General features: G+C 35.7%; 1 long non-coding RNA gene across 1 annotated transcript in view; it reads left to right on the top strand.

The window, feature by feature from the left end:
* Positions 1 to 19,158, top strand: part of LOC136794169 (uncharacterized) — a 475,677-nt gene extending 456,519 nt beyond the window's left edge. Inside the window, exon 3 of the long non-coding RNA XR_010840541.1 lies at positions 19,040 to 19,158. This is a non-coding gene — a long non-coding RNA (uncharacterized lncRNA). The remainder of the gene's footprint in view (positions 1 to 19,039) is intronic.
* Positions 19,159 to 20,188: the final 1,030 nt, after the last annotated feature.

The following is a 20,188-nucleotide window of genomic DNA, read 5'->3' as shown; positions in this document are numbered from 1 at the left end:
GACCAGATAATGAAAAGTCTTTTGGGACTAAACTGTCAACAATAAGAAAAACATCCAATTTAAATGGTAGACACTTCCTGTTCTTTATTATTGAACCAGCTTCTCTAGTCTCCAAACTTATTTTTCTTTCTCATAGCCTGGGCTTGGGTAGTTTATCTACTTTTATTAGTAAATCTGCCAAAACGTAAATTGGTTAAGCATTGATGTTTTTTCATTTGTACAGTGCATCTTGTTTGTGTGTTATGGTTTGACATTACACACAAGAATAAGAGTATAATCACAAGGTAATTTTAAAAAACTGGCAGTACGTTTCTCTCTTTTCCTCTCTTTCTCCCTCCCTCCCTCCTTCTCCCCTACTTCCTTCCTTCCTTCCATCTCTCTCTCTCTCTCTCTTTTTCTTCTTTTCTTGGGCAGATAGTGTTTATCCAGGAAGCAGATACGATGAAGAAACGAGGAGGAGGTCAGCAGAAACAAAATGATAGATACATCTCATTTTGATAGATGTATCACTGATACATCATTTTCAGTGATGCCTTTGAAATTTGCCCCCAAACCTAATGGTTACATAAAGCAACCATTATATTCTTGATTCTTTATTTTTTAGAGCAGTTTTAGGATCATAGCAAAATTGAAAAGAAGGTGGGATATTTCACACCTATAAGCCCTGCCCCTACAAATGCATAGCCTCCTCCATTATCAATATCCCCCAGCAGTGAGGTGCATCAGTTACAACTGATGAAACTACAATGACATCGTTATCACCCAGTCTGTAATTTGCATTAGGGTTCATTCTTGGTGTTATACGTTCTGTGAGTTTGGACCAAATTCTAATGACATGTATTCACTGTTACAGCATGATACACAGTAATTTCACTGCCCTTAAAACCCTTTATGCTCCATCTGTTTCCTTCCTTCCTTCCTGACTCTGGCAACCCTGAACTTTTTAATGTCTCCATAATATTGCCTTTCCTAAAATGTCATGGAGTTGTAATCATATAGAAAGCAGCCGTTTCAGATTGGTTTCTTTCACTTGATAATACACATTTAAGTTCCCTGCATGTCTTTTCATGGCTTGATAGCTGATTTTTTTTTTTAGCAGTAAATAATATTCCATTGTCTCGATGTACAATAGTTGTTTTCCTATTCACCTACTGAAGGATATCTTGATTGCTTCTACGTTTTAGAATTTATAACTAAAACTGCTATAGACATTCATGTGCAGGTTTGTGTGTCAACATAAGTTTTCAACACCTTTGGGTAAATACCAAGAAGGACAATTACTGGATCAAATGGTAAGAGTATTATTTTTAATTTTCTAAGAAATCACCAAACTGTCTTCCAAAGTGGCTATACCATGTAGCATTCTCGCCAACAATAAATGAGAGTTGATGTTGCTCTGCATTCTTACCAGCATTTGGCATTGCCAGTGTTCTAGATTTTGGCCACTCTAACAGGCATACACTGGTATCTCATTGCTACTTTAATTTACATTTCCCTGATGACATACGATGTTCATCTGCTTATTTGCCATCTGTGTATCTTTTTGGATGAGGTGTCTATTAAGTTATTTGATCTGTATTTTAATCAGGTTTTTTCTTATGGATGAGTTTTTAAAGTTCTTTGTATATTTTGGATAACACTCTTTATCAGGCATACCTTTTGCAAATGTTTTCTCCCAGTCTGTGGATTGTTTTCTTGTTCTCTTGACATTGTATTTCAAAGAGCAGAAATTTAAAATTTTAATGAAGTCCAGTTTATTAATTCTTCCTTTCATGATTCATGCCTTTGGTATTGTACCTAAAAAGTCATTGTCAAACCTAAGGACATATAGATTTTCTGTTATCTACTAGGAGATGTATAATTTACATTTCACATTTAAGTCTGTGATTCATTTTGAGTTTTTTTGAGAAAGGTTTAAGGTCTGTGTCTAGATTCATTTTCTGCATACGTATGTCCAGTTGTTCCAATTGTAGACTAGTCCATCATATCCTGTTGATTGATGATGTTGCTGACTTCATTATTGATTTTCTGCCTGCTGGATCTGTCCATTTCTGATAGAAGGGTGTTGAGGTCTCCAATTATGATAGTGGATTCATGTATTTCTCCCTGTAATTCTATCAGTTTTGCCTCATGTACTGTATTTGGGTGCTCTATTGTTAGGTGCATTGAGGATTATGTCTCTTTGAAGAATTGACCCCTTTATCATTATGTAATGTCCTTACTTATCCCTGATAACATTCCTGGGTCTGAAATCTACCCTTCCTGAAATTAATATAGTTTACTTCTACTTTCTTTTGATTGGTGTTGGCATAGTATATCTCTCTCCATCTATTCACTTATAATGTGTGTGTGTTTATATTTAAAGTGGATATCTTAAAAACAATCATAGTGTATAGTTGGGTCATTTTTTTTTAATCCACTTTTAGAATCTCTGTCTTAATTGGTGCATTTACACCACTCATGTTCAAAGTGATTGTAGATAATGATTAAAATCTGAAAGAGAAATTAAGGGAACACTCCCATTTACCACTGCAACAAAAAGAATAAAATACTTTGGAATAAACATACCCAAGGAGACAAAGAACCAGTATGCAGAAAAATATAAGACACTGATGAAAGAAATTAAAGATTATACAAACAGATGGAGAGAGATACCATGTTCTTGGATTGGAAGAATCAACACTGTGAAAATGACTATACTACCCAAAGCAATCTACAGATTCAAAGCAATTCCTATCAAACTACCAATGGCATTTTTTCACAGAACTAGAACAAAAACTTTCACAGAAACTACCAATGGCATTTTTTCACAGAACTAGAACAAAAACTTTCACAGTATGGAAACACAAAAGACCCCAAATAGGCAAAGCAATCTTGAGAACGAAAAATGGAGCTGGAGGAATCAGGCTCCCTGACTTCAGACTATACTACAAATCTACAGTAATCACGACAGTATGGTACTGGCACAAAAATAGATATATAGATCAATGGAACAGGATAGAAAGCCCAGAGATAAATCCATGCACATATGGTCACCTTATCTTTTATAAAGAAGGCAAGAGAATACAATGGAGAAAAGACAGCCTTTTCAATAATATTATATTTCTCTCCATCTATTCACTTATAATCTGTGTGTTTACATTTAAAGTGGATATCTTAAATGGTGCTGGGAAAACTGGACAGCTACATGTAGAAGAATGAAATTAGAACACTCCCTAACACCATACACAAAAATAAACTCAAAATGGATTAAAGACCTAAAGGTAAGGCCACACACTATAAAACTCTTAGAGGAAAACATAGGCAGAACACTCTATGACATAAATCACAGCAAGATCCTTTTTGACCCACCTCTTAGAGAAATGGAAATAAAAACAAAAATAAACAAATGGCACCTAATGAAACTTAAAAGCTTTTGTACAGCAAAGGAAGCCATTAACAAGATGAAAATACAACCCTCAGAATGGGAGAAAATATTTGCCAAGGAAGCAACTGACAAAGCGTTAATCTCCAAAATATACAAGCAGCTCATGCAGCTCAATATCCAAAAAATAAATAACCGAATCCAAAAATAGGCAGAAGGCCTAAATAGACATTTCTCCAAAGAAAATATACAGATTGCCAACAAACATGTGAAAAGATGCTCAACATCACTAATCATTAGAGAAATGCAAATCAAAACTACAATGACATATGACCTCACATCAGTCAGAATGGCCATCATCAAAAAATCTACAAACAATAAATGCTGCAGAGGGTGTGGAGAAAAGGGTATCATCTTGCACTGTTCATGGAATGTAACTTGATACAGCCCCTATGGAGAACAGTATGGAACAGTTCCTTAAAAAACTAAAAACAGAACTACCATACAACCCAGCAATCCCACTGCTGGGCATATACCCTGAGGAAACCATAATTCAGAAAGAGTCATGTACCACAATGTTCACTGAAGCACTACTTACAATAGCTAGGACATGGAAGCAACCTAAGTGTCCATCGACAGATGAATGGATAAAGAAGATGTAGTATATATATACAATGGAATATTACTCACCATAAAAAGAAACGAAATTGTGTTATTTGTAGTGAGGTGGATGGACCTAGAGTCTGTCATGTAGAGTGAAGTAAGTCAGAAAGAGAAAAACAAATACCATATGCTAACACATGTACATGGAATCTAAAAAAAGAAAAAAAAATGCTTCTGATGAACCTAAGGGCAGGACAGGAATAACGACACAGGCATAGAGAATGGACTTGAGGACACAGGGAGGGGGCAGGGTAAGCTGTGATGAAGTGAGAGTGTAGCATTTACATATATACACTACCAGATATAAAATAGATAGCTAGTGGGAAGCAGCCACATAGCACAGGGAGATCAGCTTGGTGCTTTGCGACCACCTAGGGGATGGATAAGGAGGGTGGGAGGGAGAAGTAAGAGGGAGGGGATATGCGAATATACGTATGCATATAGCTGATTCACTTTGTTATACAGCAGAAAGTAACACAACACTGTAAAGCCATTATACTCCAATAAAGATGTTTAAAAAAAAAACAAACCTACTGCCATCCTACCTGACATTTTTCTTGCCATGGATATGGGCGGCTAGCTATACTACTTGAAAATGGTTTGTCTGAAAATAGCAGGTATGTTACACTTGTTTCAGAATGTTTTTCATAGAAAGAGAGCTTCAAGTGGGGGCTTCCCTGGTGGTGCAGCAGTTAGGAATGTGCCTGCCAATGTATTGGACATGGGTTCAAGCCCTGGTCTGGGAAGATCCCACATGCCATGGAGCAGCTAAGCCCATGCGCCACAACTACTGAGCCTGCACTCTATTGCCCACGATCCACAACTACTGAAGCCTGTGCACCTAGAGCCTGTGCTCCACAGCAAGAGAAGCCACCGCAATGAAAAGCCCATGCACTGCAAGGAAGGGTAGACCCTGCTTGCCGCAACTAGAGAAAGCCCTCCTGCAGCAACAAAGACCCAATGCAGCCCAAAATAAATAGACTAAATAAATTTATTAAAATAAAAGAATTATATATTTGATATGCATGCCTAGATGATACACACAAATACAGACACATTAAAAACACAGTCTTTTTGTTTTGTTTATGGTTTCCTTTGCTGTGTAAAAGCTTTTGCGTTTAGTTAGGTCCCATTTGTTTATTTTTATTTTTATTTTCATTACTTTAGGAGGTGGATCCAAAAAGATATTGTTGCAATTTATGTCAAAGAGTGTTTTGCCTGTGTTTTTCCTCTAAGTTTATAGTATCCAATCTTACATTTAGGCCTTTGATCCATTTTGAGGTGTTTTTTTGTGTGTGTGTATGGTGTTAGGAAGTGTTCTAATTTCATTCTTTTACATGTAGCTTTTCAGTTTTCCCAGCACCACTTATCGAAGAGGCTGTCTTTTCTCCATTGTTTATTCTTGCCTCCTTTGTCATAGATTAATTGACCATGGGTGTGTGGATTTATTTTTGGGCTTTCTATTTTGTTCCATTGATCTATATTTCTGTTTTGTGCCAGTACCATACTGTTTTGACAACTGTAGCTTTGTAGTATAGTCTGAAGTTGGGAAGCCTGATTCCTCCAGCTCTGTTTTTCTTTCTCAAAATGGTTTTGGCTATTCAGGGTCTTTTGTGTCTCCATACAAATTTTAAAAAAATTTTTTTTCTAGTTCTGCGAAAAATGCCATTGGTAATTTGATAGGGATTGCATTGAATCTGTAGATTGTCTTGAGTATTGTAGTCATTCTGATGATATTGATTCTTCCAGTTCAAGAACATGGCATATCTTTCCATCTATTTATGTCACCGTCGATTTCTTTCATCAGCATCTTATAGTTCATGGATTACAGGTCTTTTGCCTCCTTAGGTAGATTTATTCCCAGATACTTTATTCTTTTTGATGTGATGGTAAATGGGATTGTTTCCTTAATTTCTCTTTCTGATCTTTTGTTGTTAGTATATAGGAATGCAAGGGATTTCTGTGTATTAACTTTGTATCCTGCAACCTTATTGAATTCACTGATGAGCTCTACTAGTTTTCTAGTAGCATCTTTAGGATTTTCTATGTATAGTATCATGTCATCTGCAGACAATGAGAGTTTTGCTTTGTCTTTTCCAATTTGGATCCCTTTTATTTCTTTTTCTTCTCTGATTGCCATGGCTAGAACTTCCAAAACTATGTTGAAGAAAAGTCACGAGAGTGTACATCCTTGTCTTGTTCCTGATCTTAGAGGAAATGCTTTCAGCTTTTCACTGTTGAATGTGATGTTGTTAGCTGTGGGTTTGTCATATATGGCCTTTATCTCACAGACATAGAAAATAAATTTATGGTTACCAATGGGGAAAGGTAGGGGGGGGGATAAATTAGGAGTTTGGGATTGACATATACACACTACTATATTTAAAATAGATAACCAACAAGGATATACTGTATAGCTTAGGGAACTCTACTCAATAATCAGTAATAACCTAATGGGACAAGAACTTGAAAAAGAATAGATATATGTATATGTATAACTGAAGCAGTTTGCTGTATACCTGAAACTAACACAACACTGTAAATCAACTATACTCCAATTAAAAAAAAAAAAAAAGAACAAAGTCTTCAGCATGGCTGGCCATTCAGAAGACATAAGACATGTGTAGGTGAATATTTTTAAATGTATGGATGTTTGTTCCTGAAAGGAAAAAAAAAAGAATCCTGCTTTAGTTTCTTCTAAAAGCTCATAGAATTCCTAGGAAGATTTAAGATTTTGAGAAACATCAATTACAATTTAGTATAGGGGTGTGAAATATAAAATAGGAGAAGAGTGCTTTCTAGCTAAGAGTAACTCAGATCTGTATGTCAGAACCAGGGTTAACTCTTCTCTATTCCCACTGCACACTCATAACATGAATATAAAATGTCCTTCTTACTTCCTGGGTAGGGATGCTCTTCAGTTGAAATACTGGAAGTGATTTTACTTTTTGTGTGCCCGACAAAGGCATTAAACTTAGGACAGAAAGCTAAAACTGGCATAAGTTCAAGAATGGTTAAGTAGAAGCTTGGCAGACCCAATGCCTTTGCAAGGCTCTGTCTTCAAGCACTCATGGGGCACATTTAGTAATCAAGGGAGCTAGCAGATGGCCTAAGAGGCACCTCACACACTTCTAGTTGTGTTCCTTGTTCAAATAACCAAAGAGGAAACATACCACTTTTCATTAGCGTTATCACATTGGATTGCAACACATATCGAGGGCAGGTATTTGAAACTTGTATTATACATAACTTTAGGGTATTAACACTGAGCGAGATATAAACTATAAGTACTGACGTGTTAGTAGCATATAACAGGTCTGCCCAAATAAGTGTTTCAGTATATTTGAAAATGATCATTAGAAATTTAAGTAAATGTACTGCTTTCTGCTATACTATTTTAAGAAGATAGCACAAAAGGTATCTTAATTAAAAAATTGTGCATTAGTCTTTTTGAAATTCAGACTTCTAAGTTAACAGGCATTCTTCATACAGCAAATGCTGTAAAACTGTTATTATTCAGAGAATTAGCAGCTGACTTAAGATGAAATCATGAGTCCAGGACCAGAAACTAGGCTTCCAAATGGTTACTTAAATCTCAGATCACTTAAATTTCCACACTGTGTTTTGTCTATTTAATATGCACAGCCTCTGCTGAAGCTCTTCACTTTAAACCGTCTCAGTATTTCCTTCTGAAGCCCTCAGCATGCACAAGACACAGAACCCAACACACACAAACTGTACTTGCTCTCTCAGGCTCTTCTATTCTCAGCTGTTATGACCGGGAATTATAATCCGCTTTTAATGGCATTATACAGTTTTAATTAGTCTAGAATTATTTACTGAGAATGTCATGATGAAAATGGCCAGAATATTCTAAAATTTAAGGTGTAGGACACTGCAAAGACTTAGATTCTATTGCATTTACCCATTCAGGTCTTGGTTTACATGTGTAGAAATAACTGTCCTGATTATCAAAGTTGTCTCTGAGGATGAAATATGAATGTATTTATAAGTGTTTTAGACATCATCAATTGTTATTTTTAGCTTTTGATCAGAAACTGCCACTGCCACAAAAATGAACTGTTTTCTTTAGTTTGTAACGAGGAAATAGATGCTCAAAATATTTTTAAAATGAACACATTTCTCAGGTCTTTACTCCAGATTAAGTTGCTCCAGCTGCTGCCCTTGTACCTGCTACTGATTTATCTCTCTCTTATATTTAAATATTAGAAATTCTCCTATTTTAATGGCAAATGCCAACTTCTACAGAAAGCTTTTTTTAACCCCTCCAGCTGGACGGCACAAATTGATTCAACATGTACGTTGAGAATCTACATTGTGCCTGACCCTGTGGCAGGGCTCTGTATTCTTTTTCTGGCCTTCTTTAGTATGTTTTCTATGCTTCCTTTAGGAAACATGTCCTGTTCCCCCTCAAATTATTTATTAAAATACATTTTTCATTTCTTACTGTAGTGCATAAGCTCCTGAAAGCCAGACTCTGTGCTTAATTTATGTTTATACTTGCTGTAACATCGTTTACAGGATTTCACAATGAATCCTTAATAGGAAGCCCCTGAATGTATCAGTGAGTAGATGGATAAATGAATGTGATTCCTTAGCTTCTTTTTTCCTGATATTTCTACCTCCAGGCATTGCTCTGTTTTTATTCATTTTCCAACATATGAGAGTAACACTCTTAAAATAGATTAGCCTCGTGCAATACAAAAACATTTCTTTACCAAGGTCACTTTTATAATTAAAGTAAGTTTCCTCCCACTTTTCTGACAGTGTCCTCTTTCAGGCTTTTCTTTCTTAGCCTACTCTTTAAATGTCAATGTTTCTTAGGGTTCTGCCTTTGAAATTACTTTTGCTTTTTTCCCCCATAATTCTCTGAGAGTTTTCACCCATTCCCATTTTCAATTATACTTATTTAAGAATGAATTTCAAATCTCTAATTCAAATCCAGATTCTTCTCCTAAATCTATCTGTTCATCCAACTCCCTACAGCCCAGGATCCCTTGGATGACATGACACAACATGTCAAAGTGGCAACTCATCATCTCTGCTATCCCCCAGATCCCCATTGCTCTTCCTTTTCAAAGTCTATTCTGCTAGGGAATGACACATAGACTCACCAGTCAGTTGCCCAAGACAGACCCCCAAGGCACCTTTCCTAACTCTGTATTCTCCCTTTCCTACTATTAACACTAATATATTAATATATCTCTGGAATCCACTCACCTTACTCTACTCTCAGTGATACTTTACTACTTAAGGCCATTATCATCTCCTTCAAATACCACATTAACGTCTACTAACTATAGTATTGTATTCCTCTATGATAGACCCTGATCTCCTGTCATTTACCCCACTAGAGCCAAGGAAATGTTCCTAAAGAGGAAATCTGATTATGAAGCTCCGCTGCTTAAAAGCCAATCACAGGGTCCCTACTGTGCTTAGAATAGAGTCCAAAAGCTTTCTGTGGTTTACAAGGTCCTATGTAATCTACCATCTATTTACTTCTATTTATCTTCCCTCCTTACCAGTTTCCCCAAACGATGCTCACAATTTCTCCTAGTTCCTGGAACACATCCTGCTCTTTCCTTTTCCACATGTGAACGCTTGCCTGCTCCAGGCTTCACTCCCACCCCACCAGATCATAGACCCTATGTCACTGTTGCACTCTTTGTACTCCTGATGTACAATGGGTTCTCCCATAAACATAGCTCAAGTTCTTTAAAGTACTTCTTGTTCATTATTGCCCACGTTCATACGCTCTTCACTTAATCTTATCTCTATCTTTTATATTTACATTATAGATTTTTTTCTTAAAACACTAATCGGTACTGCATGTTAGTTACACTTCATTGTATCTGCAGACACATTTGTATTGTTATTTGCTCAACTGATATATGATTATAATAATATATATAAAATAATTTTTAAAACATAGATTCCTTATGAACTCATATTATTGGGCTCACACAGACTACTTAATGATTAGTTGTGGTTAGCATCAAATGCATTGGTTTATAGTTTCAGCAGTTCACCATTTAACAGTTTGGAAGGGGCATTTTTTAAATTATGAGAGATATACCAAGTAATGAAATGGCATTGCATTTCTGCCAGGGAGTTTTCTTAGACACTGAGAATAAATTTTAATTGTAGAATAATTATAACTTTTCAAATTAACCTATTCTGGAATTTAGAATTTCCATCTATGATTTTAGGATACATTCAATCTTAAGTACTGAAGGAAGCCTTGTTCGCTTCCCTGAGATAAATTGATGATCCTATTTTCTACCGCTCAGCATTTCATAGCATAATCTTATGCAGTTTTATAGGTTCAGAATAATTTGCACAAGTGTATATGGCTAAAAAAATGACTAAAGATGAAAATTTGTACATGTTGCCATTTTCCTCTTAGTTTAGGGTAAAGCTTCTCTTGTCTTAAGTAATTCAGATTTCTTTTTCTTGCAGAAGAAAAACGAGAAAGGTGATTCAAACTGAGGCAGACTAGGCATTTCCAATTGACAGCTATAACCTTGTATAACCAAATCCATCAGAGGCATCCTGTTATAAAGTGCTGAATGTTTTCATTTCCTTTTTTTGTAAAAGAGGTCAGAGTGTCCAACTGGCAGTATCTTGGAGCCCAAGGGAAGTTTATAATGTTATTTCTCCATCTAGTAAGATGTATTAGGACTCCTTATTGAAACAGAACAAGGTCTTGACATTTTTTGACTTTTTAGAAAACTTTATTTGGAGATAGAGTAGAAAAATGCCTACCAAACTAAAAGTAACTAGAACATATCTGTCAGGCTTACACATTTTGTGTGCTGTAAATCCTAGAATATGTTGTTGAAAATATTTAGTAAGATTAAGGAATAGCAAGATATTTTCACCTTGGTTCAGTAAGTCACTAATATATAAAAATACATACATATAAATATATTTTTGAATAAACTTTATGCCATTAAATTACTGAATTGAATGCATATGGTATATCAACATTACTAAAGAATTGGATTGACAGATGCTTTTTATTTTAGTCACAAAAAAGGTATATGATTTCAGTAATAGGAAAAGGTTTTTTTTGTTTTCTTTTTTTAAAGCTCCTGTTAAAGAATACAAATTAATCACAACACCATGGAGAAAGTTTTCAGGATTCATTTCTATGTACACATGAAACACTCAAAGTCAAAATTCTATTTTAAACTAATGAGGGAAATCAGGACAAAAGAAATATTGTTTTGAATCTACCAAAAAAAAAGGATACAGGAGGATCAAGATCACAAAAATAACTAAAGGCGGCATTGCTGAGATAAGAAAATCAGCATTATGCTCTGCAAAGCAGCAGTGCCCTTGAAAATTTAACAGCTTGGATTATCTATAACTACTACATGGTGACTAACATAGAAATCCTGAAAACAATCTTTATTCTTTTATAGAAGTGCTGGTTATAACTGTTACCAACATGTGAGTCTAGAAATTCATTTCATGGAAAAGAATAGCAATATGCTTCCCAGAAAGAAATCATCTATTTTTTAAAATAGGCTGATTGAGAAAGAAGAATTAGGGAAAACAAATTTCTAGAACTTCCTCCCCCAAAAGGATCATTATATCTGTTCTAATCTGATAACGCTTGCAAAATTTCAGCATGTTAAGATGGAAAACAAATGCTATTATAAACATTTTGGTTTCTCCATCTTTTATCCTCATCTTTCTTTAAAAACAAACTTTCAGAAGCTCCCTTTTGCATCTTACATTTCTCAATTAAATTTTCAGCACTGTCAATTAGTTGATGCTATGCCAGGTGGTGTATAATTTGTTTTTTTTATAGTAAATAGGATTAATATCTATAAATTAATTGAATTTATCATGTTCGCTACACAATTCTAAGCACTCCACAGGCAATTTTGGTCCAGAGCTCCCAATCTTAAATACAGTGCTATAAATGACATTTCTTCTTTGGGATGTGTGGTCCATTTTTGTGATACGTATTCTGATTGTACATATTGTAAAACTGTTGTTCAGGAGTGAAAGTCACTTAGCTTGGGAGTGAATCTGGAGATCAAAGAGACATTTTTGGTCTGTTGTCTTTTTAAGTATACACGAGTTCCTGTGACCCAATAAATTATTTTTCACTTTGCATAGAGTGGCTCAGGGAAGAGAAATAACTGAAATTGATGGTAATACAAATTATTGGAAAGTAAAGAGGTCAGACAGGTGATGATTTCTAGCTAGAAACTTTGCTTTTGTATTTTAAAGACAATTGTCTGAAGAACTTTCATAAAATTTTCAGCATTTATATCCTTGAATTTATGGAAGGTAAAATGAACTGTAAGTGGCATTTGCAAATTCTGTGAAACTGGAAGGTCCCATCAATATCAAGTTTATTCTCCCTCAAGCCATCTTCTATTTACTCCCAGATAAGCTATATTAATCTTTTTATTTTTGTCACCTTGTTTGGATCTTCCAGTTTCCTTCAGGTTTTCAAATCTTATCCATCTTTACCTCCCAGCCTTCATTTTTATTTTTCCTTGGCTCCAGGAAAGATGAATTACATGGCTAAGCATCTCTCCATCTTTTACTGAGAACCTCATTCTCTGAAGATTAAAAAACAACATTTACCAGAAATGTTTGTGTGTGCCTGTGACCATGTATTGATTTCTACTTTTTTTCCCCTTACTAGATTGTAAGTCCTTTAAGGGCAGTGTCCATATTGCATTTTTCTCTACCGCTCAGGCTGGGATGCTGCTGGTAATTTCTAAATATTTTTAAATGATAGATTTATAAAACAAGTAGAACTTGGGTTATCCATCTTAATGAATCCTACTTCAGTGAGTCAGGATGAATCTCACCAGGGTAGAAACAACTCTCATTTTAAATTCAACATGATTTTAGTATTCAACAGTAGCTTTGCCTTGACCTTTCCTTGTAATTGCCTGAAGACATCCTCAATGATTACAGGGTTCACTCTGAGGCATTCTACATTAGTCTCCCATAAATCATTGATCTTAAGAGTAGAAAACCAAAAAACTAAAAAGTTCGCCACTTTGTTTTAAAAAAGTACAATGACTGGGTGATTCTATCCAAGATCAGAGTGGGTGGGTGGGTGTGATGGTTAATTTTATATATGTCAACTTGCCTGGGTCGTGGTGCCAAGATATTTGGTCCAACATTGTTCTGGATGTTTCTGTAAGTGTATTTTGGGATGAGATTAACATTTAGATCGGTAGACTTTGAGTAAAGTAAACGATTTGATACATATTTATATTGCAAAATGATTACCACAATAAGGTTAGTTGACGAATCCTTCTCTTCCCATAATTACCATTTTGTTGCTGTTGTTGTTATGATGAGAACATTAAAGCTCTACTCATAGCAACTTTAAAGTATATGATACAATATTGTTAACCATAGTTACTATGCTGTAATTAGATCTCCAGAACTTATACATCTTACAACTTAAAGTTTGTACCCTTTGACCAATATCTCTCCATTTTCCCCACCCCTCAGCCCCAGGCAACCAATTTTCCAATCTCTCTATTAGTTCATTGTCTTTAAATTTCACTTATAAATGAGATCATATGGTATTTTTGTCTGTCTAACATATAAATTAGCATAATGCCCTCAAAGTCCATCCATGTTGTTGCAAATGGCAGGATTTCCTTCTTTCTCATGATTGAATACATACATCACACATTCTTTATCCATTCATCTGTCGATGGACAGTTAGGCTGTTTCCATATCTTGGCTATTGAATAATGCTGCAATGAACATGGAAATACAGATATCTCTTCAGATAAGGATTTTATTTAATCTCCTTTGAATATATACACAGAAGTAGGATTGCTAGATCACATGGTAGGTCTATTTTTAATATTTTGAGGAATCTCCATTCTGTTTCCCATCATGGCTCTACCAATTTACATTCCCACTAACAGCACATCAGGGTTTCCTTTTCCTTGCTTGATTCCTCTGGCTAGGACTTAACAGTACTATTTTGAATAGGAGTGGTGAGATTGGGCGTCCTTTGTTTTATTTCTGATCTTAGAGGGAAAACTTCAACCTTTTTCACTCTTGAGTGTGATGTTACCTGTGGACTTGTTATATATGGCCTTTATTATCTTGAGATATGTTTAACCCACTTTGTTGAGAGTTTCTATCATGAGGGATATTGAATTTTATTGAATGCTTTTTCAGCATCTATTAAGATGATATGATTTTTATTTTTCATTCTATTAATATAATGTGTCACATTTATTGATTTACCTATGTTGAACCATCCTTACATTCCAGGAGTAAATCCCACTTGATCATGGTGTATGATCCTTTTAATGTGTTGATGAACTCAGTTTGCTAATATTTTAATGAGAATTTTTGCATCCAAATTCTTGAAGGATATTAGCCTGTAGTGGTTTTTTGGTTTGTTTTTGTTTTGTTTTGTTTTTCTTTGTAGTGTCCTTATTTAGCTTCAGTATCAGGGTAATGCTGGCCTTGTAAAATGAGTTTGGGAGTATCCCTTTCTCATCAATTTTTCTGGTAGTGTTTGAGAAGGAATGGCATCAATTCTTCTTTAAATGCTTGGTAGAATTCATCCATGATATTATCTTGTCCTGGACTTTTTGGGAGGTTTTTGATTACTGACTCAATCTTACTTATTATTGGGCTGTTCAGATTTTCTATTTCTTCATGATTCAGGTTTCTTAGTTTGCATGTTTCTATGAATTGATCAATTCCTTCTAGGATGTCCAATTTTTCACATAATGTTCATAGTAGTGTCTTGTAATCCATCTTTGAGACTGGAGAGACAGATTCTCTTGTTGGCTTTGAAGAAGTAAGCTACCATGTCGTTAGAGGGCCATATAGAGAGAAGCTGATAAGTGTTGAGAGTGGCCCCCAGTCAATAGCCAGCAAGATGAGGGCCTCAGCCCTACACCTGCAAAAAACTACTTTTGCCAACAACCTGAATGAACCCTGAAGATGATCCTGGACTCAGATGAGAACACAGCTTAGCTGACACATTGATTTCACCCTTGTGAGACCCTGAGCAGAAAATCCAGTTGTACTGAGCCTGTAACACTGACCATGGAGGCTGCGATAACAAATGGGTATTCTTGTAACCTGCTAAGCTTTAGTAGTTTGTTATACAGCAATAGAAAACTAATACATTATGTAAGGACTTTTTCTAGCATTTACTTTTTTTAAAAAATATTTATTTATTTCTGGCTGTGTTGGGTCTTTGTTTCTGTACAAGGGCTTTCTCTAGTTGCGGCAGGCAGGGGCCACTCTTCATCGCGGTGCATGGGCCTCTCACTATCGCGGCCTATCTTGTTGCAGAGCACAGGCTCCAGACGCACAGGCTCAGTAGTTGTGGCTCACGGGCCTAGTTGCTCCACAGCATGTGGGATCTTCCCAGACCAGGGCTCGAACCCGTGTCCCCTGCATTGGCAGGCAGATTCTCAACCACTGCGCCACCAGGGAAGCCCTAGCATTTGCTTTTTAGAGCACTAATTTCATGCATAAATTATCATGGAAGGAAGATAAGATCAGCAATTATGTTCTAGATCGTAGTTCAGACATGATTAAGGGAACAGCCTATATTGTTTGGTGATTAGAGCCCACGTTCTTGAATCAGATCTCTGCAGTCTGAACCCTGGCTTCACCAATTAGTAACTCTTCCACTTTGGGAAAATTGCTTAATTGTTATATCTTTCAGTTTCCTCATTTAAAAAATGGGCCTAAAATTAATTATTAAATGAGATAAAACATTAAAACTTTTACAAAGTCTTTCAAATTGTAAAATACCAATAAATTAGTGATTATTTAGAAAAAAAAAAAAAAAAAAGGAAACTATGTCTCACCCAGATAAGCCAGGTAAAAAATGAACTGGGAATTACAGAGGGCAGGTGATAAGCAGGTAAGAAAAGTGAGGATGATAGATATTCTTTTAAAAAAATGATAAATAAGAATTGTAAATGACTAACATTGAGGGTTGTTATGTGCCGAATTGTGTCCACTCAAAATTCATATATGGGAGTCCTAATTCCTAGAATATCAGAGTGTGTCTGTATTTGGAGATAGGTCTTTAAAGTGGTGATTAAGTTAAAACAAAGCCATTAGGATGGGCCCTAGTCCAATCTGATTGGTGTCCTTATAGGAAGAGGAAATTTGGACATACAAAAGGACTCCAGGGATATACACACAGAGGAAACACCATGTGAGGACACAGTGAGATGATGGCTATTTGCAAGCTAGGGAGAGAGACCTCAGAAGAACACAACACTGCTGGAACCTTGATCTTGGACTCTGGCCTCCAGAACTGTGAGAAAATATAATAAATTTCTGTTGTTTAAGCCACCTAGTTTGTGGGACTTGGTTATGGCAATTGGAGCAGACTGAGACCAGGATATGTGATTTCTTCTTCACTTTGTCTCTCAGATGCATTCCTCTCTACCCTGCTCTGACCAACAGGCGGCTTCATCTCTGAATTTCTCATTGGTGCCAAGGCTCCAGCTCTCTCTGGACTCCTATCTTTGCTTTGACCCTTCCCCTCGGATATTACTAAAGGCCTTCTGCTTTCCTGAGTTTCTTGGTGCCTCAACCTCCCATGTTCATTTCTTTACAACATCTCACACCACCTGAGATGATCAGAACCTGACTAAGAGAGAGGGGAAACTTAGGTATGTGGAGTAAGTGGTGGGCAGAGACTATAAAGATAAAATGCCATTTGGGGAAAATGGGTACAAGCAAGTAGAATCATTGTCTTAAACTGGTGGAACTGAAGGGGCTATCAGTGAGGAGTTTATTAGCTGACCTGATCCATGTGGGGAGATAATGAATTATTGAAAGGCAGCAAAAAGAGTTCACTTTTGCTCTCTCACCCCACATTTACTCCTTAGATTTTGTCATGAGTCCCAAGGCTTTAAATATGTGCATATATATGTACATGTGTGTGTATTTAAGACTCATATCAGTAAGGGTTCTTAGCAATGAATAATAGAACCAAGTCAGCTAGTTCAAGGAAAAAAATATTACAAGATATATAGTTGCTCAAGGAATCATCTCAGAGACCTGAGAACTGGGCTTGGAGGCTTCCCCTGGGCCCTAAACCACAGACTTCTCCAGTGGATAGACCACTGCAGCCAAACCTCTGCTTACACTGCCATCCATACAGGCACTGTGGGTCCTCTTGGAGCTTTTTCAGGCTTCCTCTGTCTCCTACACTTCCCTCACTTGGATGGATCCCCTCAGCATCTGCCTCTTTGTCATGATCAGTTCTGTGGTTTAGGGTTCTCTCTATTCTTCCAGCACCCTAAGTTCATTTCCAGAAAATCGTTCCCCTTTTCTTGACCTGACTCACTCCTTTAAATCTCCCAGGTCTTAGATCAAACATTACTGCCACAGAGAATTCTTCTCTGAACATTTTAACTAATATCTGTGACTTACCTGGTGAATCTCCATCCCTTTATCCTATTTTTTCATAGCAATTATCACCATCTGAAACCATTTGACCTTATTTTTTGTTTATTATTATTATTATTTTGCCTATCAGTGCCTTAATATTTAAGTTCTATTAAATCAGTTCTAATAGGTTAGATTACAGTTCTTTTATGTCTTGTTCAGCTCTGTTCTTCCAGCTCTAAGAATAGTGCCTAAGATGAATGGATGCTCCCAGTATTTTGTTGAATGAATAACATTTGAATTAGATTTTAAAGAATCAGGAGTTTTTTCAGACAGAAATAGAAAGGTATCAGGGGGAAAGTAACACTTGCACATAAGCCTAGAGTGATGAAAGGCACAGAGTGAGATGCTTAGTGAGTAGCTCAAGGTGCTGGGAGCAAAGAGAGCATGTGAAATAGGAATGGCAGCCAAGAGTCTAAAGGCAGCTGGCGTCCAGATTGTCAAAGTTCTGTACATCAGGTTTAAAGTGTATTTGTTTGACATTAGGACAAAAGATGAAAGTCTTTAAAGCAGGGGTCTGATATGGTCAGATTTGTTTAAAGGCAGTGATTCTCAAAGTGTGGTCTGTGGCTCCATGGGAGTTCCTAAGACACATTCAGGGGGTCTGCAAAGTTAAAACTTTTTTTTTTTTCATAATACTGACATTATTTGCTTTTTTTTCCACTGGCTTGCTATTTGCACTGATGTTTGAAAAGCAATGAAGGGTAAAACTCCTGGTGTCTTAGCCCACATGAAGTTAGGAGTACCAAATAGTACTAGTAGTCTTTATATTTTTGCAGTTAAAAACAAAGATCCAGCGTCACTTTAGAAAGTCCTTGGTGAAAAAATACAAATTATTGATTTTATTAAATCATGACCCTTGAGTAAATGTTTTTTCATATTCTGTGTGATAAAATGGGAAGTATACATAAAGCAGTTTTTATGCAAACCATAACTGTCTCAAGAAAAAACTTTTTTTTTTGGAGTGTCTAGCTGAATAGGTTCATGGAAAATAATTTTTACTTGAAAGAATAACATAATAAATATTGTTACTCATACTTGGGTATTGACATATATATTGCAAAAATGAGTGAAGTGAGGCTGTCACTTCAAGGAAAACAACTAAGAGTATTTGTTGCAAATAATAACATGTGTTTTCAAAGAAAAATTGGAATTTTGGAAAATTTGTATTCGCCTGTGATAGCCTAATGGCTTCCTAATACTTAAAGTCATTTCTGATGAGATCAGTGGGATTGATGAATGCTGTTTTATTGATATTTTATAATGAAAAGTGTCAACATTTCAAAGATTGGCATAATTCAATGAATTAATGTTTTCCAAATGACTATTTCATTATGCTAAAAAAATGTTGCATGGGTAAAATCCTTTAAAATGCAAGATAAATCAATGGATTGTAATGGAAAAAATTATAAAAAGTTACTTGATATATTTTCACATTCTTTAATTACATCTAACTTTTAAGACTCTACCTCTTGTTGAGTTTTGATGTAATATCAAATAATTATCTGAAAAAACTTAAAAATATTCTTTTTTCCAACTACACAGCTATTTAGCTAAAATATATGGAGAATATGGACTAGACAGAACTCAACAGACTGCAGATACAGATTTGAGAATTCCAGTTGCCTTCTGTTAAGCCATATATTAAAGAAATTTGCAAAAAGGTAAGATGAGGTGCTTTTTGCTATTTTTTTTTTCTTTTGGAAAACATAGTTTTTAGTTATGTTAACATGGGATTAATGAGTTATTTTAAAATAAATTGGTGACTAAATATTTTATAAATGTTTCAACGATAATTTCTAGTACAAGCGATCTTCCATCTTCCATTCACACTGTACTATGCTAAACAAAACCTAGGCACCCTGGAACTCTGTCTTTGCTTTTTGCACAGCCTTGTGATAACTCAGGTAAAATCTCTCATATACTTGAGTTTGAGTTAATGTGGTAACATATGAATTAAGGACCATCTGTAGAGTAAATATTGATAACCCACACAAACACAAATTCCTTGGGGTCCTCAGTAATTTTTTTTTTTAAGTGTATAAAGTAGTCCTGTTACCCACATTTGAAAACTGCCATTTACAGAAAGATATTCAGAAGAACAATTAGATAAGCATAGCCTGTTTGTCAGGAAAATAGAGAGGAGGCTGATGGGGTAACTACCCCTCCCCACAGAAAGAGAACAAAATAATTAATTCCACTGTTGCTTTAGGGGTAAAGAGGAAAGACAGGATTTGAGAGACTTTGAGGATGCTGATTTGGTAGAAATATATTGTGAATGTCTGAATATTTAAAGCTGGGTTGTTAGGTGAATGATAAGAATGCTATGAACTCAGAGAACCTTTGTTTTTGGGGTTTTTTTTAAACTTTCTTCTCACAAGATTTTTAACATATTAAACCTGACAGGATTTTTTTTTTTTTTTTGATCCAGTTACTGAACTTGCTGAGGCTTCTCTTGAAGGAATATGACAACACCAACTCATTTGGTAGACTCTCTTGCTGTGTGTGAGCAAGAATTTTAAGCTGGTATTAATTCAAACAATTTCTATTTTTCCCCATTTTACTGGGAAATTCTGGTTATGTAGTAAATGTGTAGAAAAAGTTTAACTATAAGATTTTTAAAATTTTAGGACAATGTTTGTAAGCATATTCTAAAAGGAAAAGTTAAAATTGGGCTGGGACATGAGGTAAAGA

This window comes from Kogia breviceps, chromosome 4, assembly GCF_026419965.1.
Source record: "Kogia breviceps isolate mKogBre1 chromosome 4, mKogBre1 haplotype 1, whole genome shotgun sequence".
NCBI classification, from domain to species: Eukaryota; Metazoa; Chordata; class Mammalia; order Artiodactyla; family Physeteridae; genus Kogia; species Kogia breviceps.
This window is presented reverse-complemented; position numbering and strand designations above follow the sequence as displayed.